Here is a 14,069-nt window from a genome sequence, read left to right on the forward strand (position 1 = left end):
TGGTCCCTGCATTCCCGAGGAGCTCCATGGGCATGAACCAGGGACTACCAGGGTCCCCTGGGCCCTGCTTATGTGAGACTGGGAGGCACTTTCTCCCGTGAGATGGGACCTCTGCTGCGCCATTTCTGTTTTCCTTCCACACTACAGGTGCCTCGACCTCCTTTTCAAGCCTTCCTGCCGCCTTGGACTAGCCCCTGTGGTCCCGAGTCCCTCCATTTGCAAGAACCAGTGATGGAAATTGTCCCCTGGGTCCTATGCATGTGCGGTGGGGAGACCCTTTTCCCCTTGGGGGGAGACCTCTGCTGCACCATTTCTGTTTTCCTTCCACAGCACAGGGTGCCTCAACCTCCCCTATCAAACCTATCTGCCACCTTAGGCTGGATCACGTGGTCCTGAGGCTGTCTGTGGGCATGAACGAGGGAATTCCAGGGTCCCCTGGGCCCCAGGCATTTGCAGTGGGGAGTCACTTTCGCCCTTGGGGGGAACCTCTGCCTCACCGTTTGTGTTTTCCTTCCACACCATAGGTGCCTCAACCTCCCCATTCAAGCCTTCCTGCTGCCTTGGGATGAGCTCCGTGGGCCTGAGGTGCTCCACTGATGCGAACCTGGGACAACCAGGATCCACTAAGCCCCATGCATGCATAATGTGAAGACACTTTCATCCATAGCAGGAAACCTCTGCCTTGCCTGTGGTGTTTTCCTTCCACTACACTGGTGCCTCCACCTCCCCTTTCAAGCCTTCCTGCCACCTTGGGCTGGTTCCTGTGGACCTGAGGTGCTCTGTGGGCATGAAACAGGGACACCCAGAGTCTTCTGGACCCTGAGCATGTGCAGTCGGGAGGCAATTTCGCCCATGGCGGTGATTTCTGCCTCACCGTTTGTTATTTCCTTCCACAACACGGGTGCCTCCACCTCCACTTTCAGGCCTTCCTGATGTTTTGGGCTGGCCCTTGTGGGTCCAAGGCGCTCCGTGGGCATGAACCAGGGATGAACACAATCTCCTAGGCCCTATGCATGTGCAGATAGGGAGGCACTTTCACCTGTTGGTGGGGACCACTGCCTCTCCATTTGGGTTTTCCTTCCACAAAACAGTTGCGTTCACCTCCCCTTTCAAGCCTTCCTGCTGCATTGGGCTTGCCCACTTGTGCCAGAGGTGCACGATCCCTGGGCATGATCCAGGTACACCCAGGGTTCGTTGGGCCCTACGGATATGTGGTGGGGAGGCACTTTCACCTATGGGGAGGAACCTCTGCCTCGCCATTTGTTTTCCTTCCACAACACAGGTGATTCCACTTCCCATTTCAAGACTTCCTGCCACCTTGGGCTGGTCCCCATGGGCGTGAGGCACTCTATGTGTGTGAACCAGGCATGCCCAGGGTCCTCTGGCCCCACACATGTGCAGAGGAAAGGCACTTTCGCCCAGGTGCGTGGACCTCAGCCTCGTCATTTGTGTTTTCCTTTCACAGCACAGGTGCCTTCAGCTCCCCTTTCAACCCTTCCTGCTGCCTTGGTCTGGCCCCTGGGGGACCAAGGTGCTCCACGGGTATGAGCCAGGGAGGCCCAGGGTGCCCTGCACCCCACGCTTGTGCAGTAGGGAGGCACTTCCCCCTGATGCGTGACCTCTGCCTCGCCATTTCTGTTTTCCTTCCACAACACAGGTGCCTCTACCTCCCATTTCAAGACTTCCTCCCACCTTGGGCTGGCCCTGTGGGCCCGAAGTTCTCTGTGGGAACAAACCAGGGATGCCCAGGATACCCTTGGCTCCAAACATGCGTGGTGGGGAGGCACTTCCGCCCGTGGGTGGGTAGCTCTGCCACGCTGTTTGCGTTTTCTTCCACAACATAGGAGTCTCCACCTCCAATTTCATGCCTTCCTGCCACCTTGAGCTGGCCCCTGTGGGCAAGAGACACTCTGTGCACATGAACCTTGGATAGCCAGGGTTCTCGGGACCTTGCACATGTGTGGTGGGAAAGCACTTTTGCCCGTGGGGGCGACCTCAGCCTCGCCATTTGTGTTTTCCTTCCACACCTCAGGTGCCTCTACCTCCCATTTCAAGACTTCCTGCCGCCTTGGGCTGGCCTCTTGGGCCTGTGGCCCTCCGTGGGCATGAACCAGGGACAACTAGGGTCCCCTGGGCCCCACGCATGCGCAGTAGGGGGGACCTTTCTCTTGTTGGGGGTGGGCTCTGTCTCACCCTTTGTGTTTCCCTTTCACAACACAGGTGCTTCCACCTCCCGTTTCAAGCATTACTGCCGTCTTGGGCTGGCCCCCGTGGGCCCAAGGCACTGCATGGGCAAGATCCAGGAATGCTCCTTGTAACCTGGGCCCCATGCAAGAGAGGCGGTAGGCACATTTGCCCGTCGGGAGGGACCTCTGCCTCACCGTTTGTGTTTTCCTTCCACAACATGGGTTCCTCCTCCTCCCTTTCAAGCTTTGTTGCCGATTTGGTTGGGCCTCCGCGGGCCCAAGGCACTCTGTTGACATGAAGCAGCAATGTCCAGGGTCCCTGGGCCCTTCACATGCGTGGTGGATAGGCACTTTCTCCAGTGGGGGGACTTCTGCCTCGCCATTTGTGTTTTCCTTCCACAACACGGGTGCCTCCACTTCACTAATTCAAGCCTTCATGCCGTCTTGGGCTGGCTCCTGTGGCCGAAAGGCGTTATGTGGGTGTGAACCAGGGACACCCAGGGTCCCTTGGGCTCCATGCATGCACAGTGGGGAGGCACTTTCGCCCGTGGTGGGGGACCTCTACCTCTCCGTTTGTGTTTCCATTCAACAACACGGGTGGCTCCACATCCCCTTTCAAGCCTACCTCTCCCCTTGGGCTGGCCCCGGGGGCCTGAATACCTCCTAGGGCATGAACCAGGGATGCCCAGTGTCCCTTGGGCCCTGCACATGTGCAGTTGGGAGACCCTTTTGCCCGTGGGAGGGAAACTCTGCCTCGCCGTTTGTTTTCCTTCCACAGCATAGGTGCTTCAACCTCCCATTTCAAGGTTTCCTGCCGCCTTGGCCTTGCTCCTGTGGGCCTGACGCGCTGTGTGGGTGTGAACCAGGGACCCCCAGGGTCCCCTGAGCCCTGTGCATGCACGGCGGGGAGGCACTTTCACCCATGGGGGGGACCTCTGCCTCTCCGTTTGTGTTTTCCTTCCACAACAGAGGGGCCTCAACGTTCCCATTCAAGACTTCCTGCCGCATTAGGCTGGCCCCCGTGGGCCCGTGGAACTCCATGGGTGCAAATCAGGGATGCCCAGGGTTCCCTGGGCCCTGTGCATGTGCCATGGGAAGGCACTTGCGCCCGTGAGGTGGAGCATCTGCCGCGCTGTTTTTTTTTTTTTTCCACAACACAGGTGCCTCCACCTTCCATTTCAAGCCTTCCTGCCTCCTTGGTCTTGTCCCCGGGGAGCAGAGCACTCGGGGGTGTGAAGCAGGGTCACCCAAGGTCCCGTGGGCCCCATGCATGTGCAGTTGGGAGATACTTTCGCCGTGGGGTGGGGACCTCTGCGTCACTATTTGTGTTTTCTTTCTACAACACAAGTGCTTCCACTTCCATTATCAAGATTTCCTGCCACCTTTGGCTGTCCCCTGTTCGCCTGAGGCACTCCGTGGGCATAACTGAGGGACGCCCAGGGGACCCTAGGCCCTGCACATGCGCGGTGGGTAGGCTTTTGCCAGTGGAGGGGGACCTCTACCTCGCTGTTTGTGTTTTTCTTCCACACAACGGATGCCTCAACTTCTCATTTCAAGCGTTAATGCCACCTTGCCTTGTTCCATGTGGGCCCGAGGTGCTCTGTAGGTGTGATCAAGGGACGCCTGGGGTCCCCTGAGCCCCACGAATGTGCAGTGTGAAGGCACCTTTGCCCATGGAGGGGGATCTCTGCCGTGCCGTTTGTGTTTTCTTTCCACAAATCGGGTGCCTCCACCTCCCATTTCAAGCTTTCCTGCCGCCTTGGGCTGGCTGCTGTGGGCTGACGCTCTCCGTAGGCATGAACCAGGGACGCCTGGATTCCCCTGAGTCCCATGCATTTGCGGTGTGGAAGCACTTTCCGCCGTTGGGGGAGACATCTGCCTCGCTGTTTGTGTTTGCATTCTACAACACGGGTTCCTCCACCTCCCCTTTCAAGCATTCCTGCCACCTTGGGCTGGCCACCATGGGCCCAAGAACCAGGTGCATGTGAACGAGGGATGTCCAGGGTTCCCTGGGCACCACGTATGCACTCTGTGGAGGCAACTTCGCACCTGTGGTGGGACCACTGCCTCACTCTTTGTGTTTGCATTCCAAAACACGGGTGCCTCCACCTCCCCTTTCAAGTCTACTTGCCCCCTTGGGCTGACCCTTGGGGTGTGAGGAGCTCCGTTTGCACAAACCAGGGATACCCAGGCTCCTCTGGGTCCCACACATGTGTGGTGCAGAGGCACTTTCGCCCGTGGGAGGGAACCTCTGCTCCGCCGTTCGTGTTTTCCTTCCACAACACACTTGCCACCAACTCCCATTTTAAGGTTTCCTGCAGCCTTGGGCTGGCCCCCATTGGCCCGAGGCTCTCTGTGGGTGCAAATCAGTAAAGCCCAAGGTCTCCTGGGTCCTACGCATGCGCGTTAAGATGGAACTTTCGTCCGGGGGGCAGACCTCTGCCACGCCATTTGTGTTTTCCTTCCACACCACCAGTGCCTCCACCTCCACTTTCAAGCCTTCCTGCCACCTTGGGTTGGCACCCTTGGGTTGAGACACTCTGTCAGTGTGAACCAGGGATGCCCTTGGTCCCCTGGACCCCGCTCATGCACAGTGGGAAGCACTTTTGCCCTTGTGTGGGGACTTCCGTCTTGCCGTTTTTGTTTTCCTTCCACAACATGGGAGCCTCCACATCCCCTTTCAAGCCTTCCTGCCTCTCTGGGCTGGCCCCCGTCTGCCTTAGGCACTCTGTGGGCATGAGCAAGGGAAGTCCAGAGTCCCCTGGACCCCACACATACACGTTGCGGAAGCACTTTCACCCGTGGGGGAGATATCTCCTTTGCCATTTGTGTTTCTCTTTCATAACACAGGTGCCTCCACCTCCCCTTTCAAGCCTTCCTGCGCCCTGGGCTGGCCCCCTGGGACGAAGCGCTCCATGGGCCTGAACCAGGAACGCCCAGGGTCCCCTCGGCCCCATGCATGAGCGGTGGGTAGGCATTTTCATCTGTGGAGTGGGACCTCTGCATCGCCGTTTGTGTTTTCCTTCCACAACACAGGCGCTTCCACCTCCCATTTCAATACTTCCTGCAGCCTTGTGCTGGGCGCTGTGTGTCTGAGATGCTCCGTGGGCACGAACCAGGGACATCAAGAATCCCCTGGATGCCACGCTTGTGCAGCAGGGTGGCACTTTCGCCATTGGTAAGGAGTTTGCTGCACCGTTTGTTTTCCTTCCACAACATGAGTGCCTCCACCTTCCCTTTCAAGCCTTCCTGCCAACTTGGGCTGCCCACCATGGGCTCGAGGCACTCCCTTGGCATGAACTAGGGATGCCCAAGGTCCCCTTGGCTTCACGCAAGTGCGGTGGGATGGCACTTTCCCCACAGGGGGGAAATGCCTCGCCGTTTGTGTGTTACTTCCATTCCACAGATGCCTCCACCACCCTTTCAAGCATTCCTGCCGCCTTGGGATGGCCACCTTGGGCTTGAGGCGCCCTGTAAGCAGGAACTAAGGATGCCCAGGGTCCACTGGGCCCCACCAATGCGCGGAGGGGAGGCACTTTCACCCGTGGGGGGGTTCATTGCCGTGCCTCTTGTGTTTTCCTTCCACCACACTAGTGCCTCCACCACCCCTTTCAAGAATTCCTGCCACTTTGGGCTGGCCCCCGTTGGCCTGAGGTGCTATGTGGGCATGAACCATGAAAGCCCCGGGTCCACTGGGCCCTGCACAAGCACATTGCGGATGCACTTTTGCTCATGGGTGGGAATCTCTCCCTCGCTGTTTGTGTTTTCCTTCCCCAACCCAAGTGCCTCCACATCTCCTTGCAAATCTTTCTGCCATGGGTTTCATTCATAGGATGATGCACTCTGTAGCCATTTTCCAGGGACGCCCAGGGTTCCCTGGGCCCCACGCATGTGCAGTGGGGAGGCAATTTCACCCGTGGGGATGAAACTCTGCCTTGCCATTTGTGTTTTCCTTCCACAACCCAGGTGCCTCCACCTCCCATTTCAAGTCTTCCTGCCGCCTTTGGCTGGCCCCCGTGAACATAGGCACTCCGTGGACGCATACCAGGGATGGTCAGTGTACCCTGGGTCCCGCCCATGCGTGGTGTTGAGGCACTTCCTCCCGACAGGGAGAACTTTGCCTCACTGTTTGTCTTTTCCTTCCACAACACTGGTGCCTCCACCTCCCATTTCAAGCCTTCCTGCCATCTTGGGCTGGCCCCTGAGGGCACAAGGAGCTCTGTCCACACGAACCAGGGATGCCCAAGGTCCCCTAGGCCCCATGCATGCACGGTGGGGGGGGCACTCTCTCTCGTGGTGAGGGACCTCTGCCTCTCCATTTGTGTTTTCCTTCCACAACACAGATGCCTCCACTTCCCCTTTCAAGCTTTCTTTATGCCTTTGGCTGCCCCCCTTTGGCCCCAGATGCTCCGTGTGCATGAACCAGGGACCCTCATGTTCCCCTGGCCTCGCACATGCACGGTGGGGAGGCCCTTTTGCCCATGGTGGGAGACCTGTGCCTCGCCGTTTGTTTTCCTTTCACAACATAGTAGCCTCCACTTCCCCATTCAAGCCTTCCTGCCACCTTTGCCTGGCTCCTGTGGGCTTGAGGCACTCTGTGAGCATGAACCAGGAATGCCCTGCATCCCCTGGGTCCCAGTATGTGCGGTGGGGGGCACTTTCCCCCATGGGGTGGGACCTTTGCCACACCGTTTGTGTTTTCCTTCCACACCACAGGTGCCTCGAGCTCCACTTTCAAGATTTCCCGCTGCCTTGGGCTGGGCCACGTGGGCCGAGGCACTCTGAGGGCATGAAATAAAGACGCCCATGGTTGCCTTGGTCCTGCACATGTGCAGTGGGGAGGTACTTTCGCCCTTGGGGGGGACCTCTGCCTTGCTGTTTATGTTTTCCTTCCACAACACAGGTGCTTCCACCTCTCCTTTCAAGCATTCCTGCCACTTTTGGCTGGCCCTCGAGGGCCGAGATGCTCTGTGGGCACGTTCCAGGTATGCCCAGTGTCTCCTGGGCCCCATGCACGCGCGATGGGGAGGCACTTACTCCGCAGGGGGAAGCTAGGCCTTGCCATTTCTGTTTTCCTTCCACAACACAGGGGCCTCCACTTCCCATTTCAAGCCTTCTTGCCACCTTGGGCTGCCACCGTGGGCTCGAGGCGCTCCGTGGGCGGGAACTAGAAACGCCCAGGGTCCCTTGGGCCCCACCCATGCGTCGAGGGGGTGCACTTTCACCTATTGGGGGGACCATTGCCACACCACTTGTGTTTTCGTTCCACCACACTGGTCCCTCCACCACACCTTTCAAGCATTCCTGCCGCCTTCTGCTGGCCCCCGTTGGCCTGAGGCACTCCGTGGGCATGAACCAGGGATGCTCAGGGTCCATTGGGCCTTATGCTTGGGTGGTGGGGTTTCACTTTCCCCCGTGGTTGGGGACCTCTGCCTCGCCGTTTGTGTTTTCCTTCCCCAACCCTGGTGCCTCCATCTGCTCTTGCAAGGCTTCCTGCCTCCTTGGGCTAGCCTCCGTGGGCAGAGGCGCTCTGTGGGTGCATACCAGGGATGGCCAGTGTACCCTGGGCCCTGCCCATGCACGGTGTCGAGGCACATCTTCCCGACGGGGGGACCTCTGCCTTGCGTTTATGTTTTCCTTCCACAACACAGGTGCCTCCACCTCCCCTCACAAGCCTTCTTGACGCCTTGAGATGGCCCCCTTTGGCCCCTGGGCCTCTCCCATACACGGGAACTTTGGCTGTGCCTTTTTTGTCCTTCCACAACACACATGTGCCTCAACCTCCCCTTTCAAGCCTTCCTGCCGCTTTAGTCTGCCCCTCGTGGCCCCGAGGCGCTCCATGGTCATGAACCAGGGACGCCCAGGATCTCGTTCGTGGGGGGTACCTCTGCCGAGCCGATTTTTTTCTTCCATACCACACAGGTGCTTCGACTTCCCCTTTGAAGATTTACTGCCGCTTTGAGATGCCCCCTTGGGCCTGAGACACTCTGTGGGCATGAAGCATGGAAACCCACAATCCGCCACACAAGTGGGGTTGGGAGGCAGTGTCTCCCGTCGGGGAGACATCAGCTGCGCCCTTTTTTTCCTTTCCACACCACACAGGTGCCTCGACCTCCTCTTTCAAGGCTTCCTTCCGTTTTGGGCTGCCGAATGGGCCTGAGAATGGCCCTGTGCGTGTGAACCAGGGAAGCCCAGGATCCCTTGAGCCCTGTGCATGCGTGGTTGGGAGGCAATTTCACCCGTGGTGGAGACTTCTGCTGTGCCGTTTTTTTCCTTCTACACCACACAGATGACTTGACCTCCCATTTCATACATTCCTGCCGCTTTGGGCTGCACCCTGTGGGCCTGAAACCCTCCATCCTCACGAATCAGGGATGCCCAGGATGCTGTGGGACCCACGTATGCGTGGTTGAGAGGCTTGTTCGTTTTTCGGGGGGACTTCTGCCGTGCTGTTTTGTTTTTTCGTTTCACAGTACAGGTGCCTCGACCTCACATTTCTTTTTTTTCTCTAACTTTATTATATGAATACAGTATATAGTAAATATAACATATAAAATGTGTTCATTAATTGTTTATACTATTGGTCAACAGTAGGCTAATAGTAGTTAAGTTTTGAGGAGTCAACAGTTACACATAGAGTTGACTGTGTTAGGTCAGTGCCCCTAACTCCCATGTTGTTCAAGTTTATTTTATTTCATTTTATTTTATTATTATTATACTTTAAGTTTTAGGGTACATGTGCACAATATGCATGTTAGTTACACATGTATACATGTGCCATGCTGGTGTGCTGCACCCATTAACTCGTCATTATTTAGCATTAGGTATATCTCCTAATGCTATCCCTTCCCCCTCTCCGCACCCCACAACAGTACCCAGACTGTGATGTTCCCCTTCCTGTGTCCATGTGTTCTTATTGTACAATCCCCACCTCTGAGTGAGAATATGTGGTGTTTGGTTTTTTGTTCTTGTGATAATTTACTTAGAATGATGATTTCCAATTTCATCCATGTCCATACAAAGGACATGAACTCATCATTTTTTATGGCTGCATAGTATTCCACGGTGTATATTTGCCACATTTTCTTAATCCAATCTATCATTGATGGACATTTGGGTTGGTTCCAAGTCTTTGCTATTGTGAATAGTGCCGCAGTAAACATAAGTGTGCATGTGTCTTTACAGCAGCATGATTTATAGTCCTTTGGGTATATACCCAGTAATGGGATGGCTGGGTCAAATGGTATTTCTAGTTCTAGATCCCTGAGGAATCACCACACTGACTTCCACAAGGGTTGAACTAGTTTACAGTCCCACCAACAGTATCAAAGTGTTCCTATTTCTCCACATCCTCTCCAGCACCTGTTGTTTCCTGACTTTTTAATGATTCCCATTCTAACTGGTGTGAGATGGTATCTCATTCTTGTTTTGATTTGCATTTCTCTGATGGCCGGTGAAGGTGAACATTTTTTCATGTGTTTTTTGGCTCGTAAATGTCTTCTTTTAAGAAGTGTCTGTTCATATCGTTTGCCTACTTTTTGATGGGGTTTTTTGTTATTTCTTGCCCGGTGTTCCATCCGGCGAGTGACCCCCTCTGCCGCGAGTTGGCTACCCACCTGCTCCCGTGCCGAGTCGCGACCGGTGTCGACCTCACATTTCATAATTTTCTGCCACTTTCGGCTGTCCCCTGTGGGCATGAGACATTCTGTGGACATGAACCAGGGACACCTAGGATACCCTGGGACCCGCGCATGCATGGTTGGGAGGCAGTTTCTCCCATGGTGGGGACTTCTGCTGAGCAGTTTGTTTTTTCTTTAAATACCACACAGGTACCGTGACCTCCTCCCCTTTCAAGCTTTCCTTCCGATTTGGGAGGAAGGGGCCTGAATGGGCCTGAGACGCCCTGTGAATGTGAACCAGGGAAGCTGAGGATCCCCTGGCCACGCAAATGAGTGGTTGGGAGGCAGTTTCACCCGTCGTGGGGACCTCTGCCACACCTTTATTTTTTCCTTCCACATCACACGGGTGCCTCGACCTCCCCTTTCAAGTCTTCCTGCCGCTTTGGCCTGACTCCAGTGGGCCAAAGACTCTCCATGGGCTTGAACCAGGGAGGCCCAGGATCCTTTAGGTCCCGAGCGTGCGCGGTGTGGAGGCACTTTCGCCCGTGATGGGCGAACCTCTGCCTCGCCCTTTGTTTTTTTCCCTCTGCAACACAGATGCCTTCACCTCCACTTTCAAGCCTTCCTGCCACCTTGGGCTGATCCTGTGAGCCCGAGGAGCACTGTGCGTGCAAACCAGGGACCGTAAGATTTCCCTGGGCCCCACACAGGCACGGTGGGGAAGTTCTTTCACCTGTTGGGGAGGACCACTTATTCAACTTTTGTGTTTTCCTTCCACAACACAGGTGACTCCACCTGCCCTTTCAAGTCTTCCTTCCGCCTTGGGCTGATCCCGTGAGCCCAAGCCACTTCATGGCTGCTACCCAGGGATACCCATGGTCCCTTGTGCCACACACCAGCACTGTTGAGAGCCACTTTCGCCCACGAAGGAACATCTGCCGAGCAGTATTTTTTCCTTCCTCACCACACAGGTGCCTTGACCTCCCCTTTCAAGACTTCCTGTGCTTTAGGCTGTACCCCGTGGGGATGAGATGCTCCGTGGGTATGAATCAGGGATGCACGGGATCCCCTGCACCCAGCACATGTGTGGCTGGGAGGCACATTAGCCAGTGGGGGGACCTCTGCCACGCCGTATTTTGTTCCTTCCTCACCACACAAATGCCTTGACCTCCCATTTCAAGCTTTCCTGCTGCTTTGGTCTGCCCTCTGTGGGCTTGAGATGCTCCATGGGTGTGAACAAGGCATGCCCAGGATCCCGTGTTCCCCACACAGACGTTGTTGGGAGGCAGTTTCTCCCGTGGGGGGCACTTCTATGGCACCGTTTTTTTTTTTCTTTCCACACAGGTGCCTCGACCTCTGCTTTCAAGTTTCCTGTCGTTTTCAGCTGCCCCCGTGGTCCCAAGACTTTGAGTGTGTGCGAACCAGGGATGCTCAGAATCCCCTGGGCCCCACGCATGCGTGGTTCCAAAGCACTTTTGCCTGTGGGGGAACTTCGGCCACGCCATTTTTTTTCCTTTCACCACCTCACAAGTACCTCGACTGCTGCTTTCAAGCATTTCTGCCGCTTTAGCCTTGTGGGCCTGAGACACCCTGTGGGCGTGAGCCAGGGAAGCCTGGGATCCCCTGGGCCCCACGTATGCGCGGTTGGGAGGAATTTTCGCCTGTGGGGGGACATCGGCTCCACCGTATTTTTTTCCTTTCACACCACAGATGTGCCTCTACCTCACCTTTCAAGCGTTCCTGCCGCTTTGGGCTGCGCCACGTGAGGTATAAATGGTCCGTGCGTGTGAATCCATGACTTCTGGATCCCCTGGGGCACGTGTATGGGTGGTTGGAAGGCACTTTCGTCTTTGGGGGTACCTCTGCCACGCCATTTTCTTTCCTTCCACACCACACAGGTGCCTCGAACTCCCCTTTCAAGACTTCCTGCAGCTTTGGGCTGCCCCACGTGAGCCCAAAACACTCCATTGGCATGAATCAGGGATGCTCAGGATCCCCTACACCCTGTGCATGCGTGATGGGGAGGCTCTTTCGCCCCTGGGGTGGGATCTCTGCCTTGCTGTTTATTTTTCCCTTCCACAAAAAAGGTGCCTCCACATCCTCTTTCAAGACTTCATGCCACCTTGGGCTGGCCCCCGTAGGGCCGAGGTGCATGCTGGGTGCAAAACTTGGAACCCCAGTGTCCCCTGGGCACCAGGCATGTGCACTGGGGAGGCCCTTTTTCCCGTTGTGGGAGACCTCTGATTTGTCATTTGTGTTTAACTTCTGCAAAACAGGTGACTCCACCTCCCCTTTCAAGACTTCCTGCCACTTTAGGCTGGACCCCTTAGCCTGAGGCACTCCTTGGGCACAGATAAGGGACGCCAGGGTCCCCTGGGCCCTGTTCGTGTGCAGTGGGGATGCACTGTGGCCCGTGTGGGGGGACCTCTGCCTCGCCGTTTGTTTTCCTTTCACAACACTGGTGCGTGCACCTCCCCTTTCAAGCCTTCCTGCTGCCTTCAGCTGTCCCCTGTGGGCCAAGGCCCTCCGTGGTTAAGAAACTGGGAAGCCCAGGATACCAGGGCTTCAGGCATGCACTGTTGGGGGACATTTTCGCCCGTGGGGGACCTCTGCTGAGCCGTTTGTGTTTTCCTTTCACAACACTGGAGCTTGCACCTCCCTTTTCAAGCCTTCCCGCGGCTTTAGGCTGCCCTCTGTGAGCCCGAGACGCTCCGTGGGGGTGAAACTAAGATGCCCAGGACCCTCTGTGCTCCACGTATGCGCAGTTGGGAGACACTTTCGTCTGTGTAGGGAAGTCTGCGGCTCTGTATTTTTTTCCTTCCACACCACACAAGTGCTTCCACTTCCCCTTTCAAGACCCTGCAGCTTTGGGCTGCCCCTGCGTCCCCGAGGCTCTCCGTGGGTGCAAAACAGGGATCCCTAGTAACCCGTGGGACCCTCACATGTGCAATTGGGAAGCACTTTCAGACTTGGGGCGACCTCTGACATGCCGATTTTTAACTTTCAAACCCCAAATGTGCCTCGACCTCCCTTTCAAGCCTTCCTGTCGCTTTGGGCTACCCCCGTGGTGCCCCGAGGCACTCTGTGGGCACAATACAGGGATGCCCATTATCTCCTGGGCCCCGGGCATGCGCGGTTGGCAGGCACTTTTGCCTGTGGGTGGGACCTCGACAGCGACTTTCTTTTCCTTCCACACAACACAGGTGCCTCGAACTCTCCTTTCAAGCTTTCCTGACACTTTGGGCTTCTCCCTGTGGGCCAGAGACACCCTGTGGGCGCGACCCACGGAAGCCCAGGATACCCTGGGCCCCAGGCATTCACTGTTGGGAGGTACTTTGGCCTTTGGGGTGGACGTCGGCCGGGCCGTTTTTTTTTCTTCCACACCACAAAGGTGCCTCAGCTTCCCCTTTCAAGACCTCCTGCCGCTTTAGGCTGCCCCTGTGGGCCCGCAGTGCTCCAAGGGCGTCAACCAGGGATGGCCAGGATCCTCAGGGTCCTGAGCATTCACCGTTGGGAGGCACTTTCCTCCGTGGAGGGTACCTCCACCATGCCATTTTTTTTTCTTCCACACCACACAGGTGACTCGACCTCCATTTTCATGCCTTCCTACCGCTTTGGACTGCACCCCGTGGACCTGAACCACTCCATGAGTGTGAATTAGGGATGCCCAGCATCTCCTGGGCCCCACACATGCGTGGTTGAGAGGCATTTTCGTCTTTGGCAGGGACCTCTGCCATGCAACTTTGTTTTCCTTCCACAACAAACAGATGCCTCCACCTCCCATTTCAATCCTTCCTGCCGCTTTGCGTTGCCCCCTGTGGGCCTGAGATGCTCCTTGAGTGTGAATCAGGGACACCCAGGATTCCCTGCTACGCACGCATGTATGGTTTGGAGTCACTTTCATCCGTGAGAGGAATCTATGAAGCGACTTTTTTTTCCTAGCATACCACCCAGGTGCCTCGACTTCCTTTTGACACCTTACTGCCACTTTTAGCTGCTCCCTGTGGGCCTGAGACATGCTGTGGCATGAAGCAGGGACACCCAGGATCCCCTGGACCCCGCACATGTGCTGTTGGGAGCACTTTCGCCCTTGGTGGGGACCTCTGTCACGCTGTTATTTTTTCCTTCCACACCACACAAGTGCCTCAACCTCACCTTTCAAGCTTTCATGCAGCTCGGACTGTCCCCTGTGGGCCCAAGACGCTCCTTGGGCCTCAACCAGGGATGCCCACAATCCCCTGGGCACAATGAATGCGTGGTTGGG

Source organism: Pongo abelii, chromosome 13 (genome assembly GCF_028885655.2).
Source record: "Pongo abelii isolate AG06213 chromosome 13, NHGRI_mPonAbe1-v2.0_pri, whole genome shotgun sequence".
NCBI classification, from domain to species: Eukaryota; Metazoa; Chordata; class Mammalia; order Primates; family Hominidae; genus Pongo; species Pongo abelii.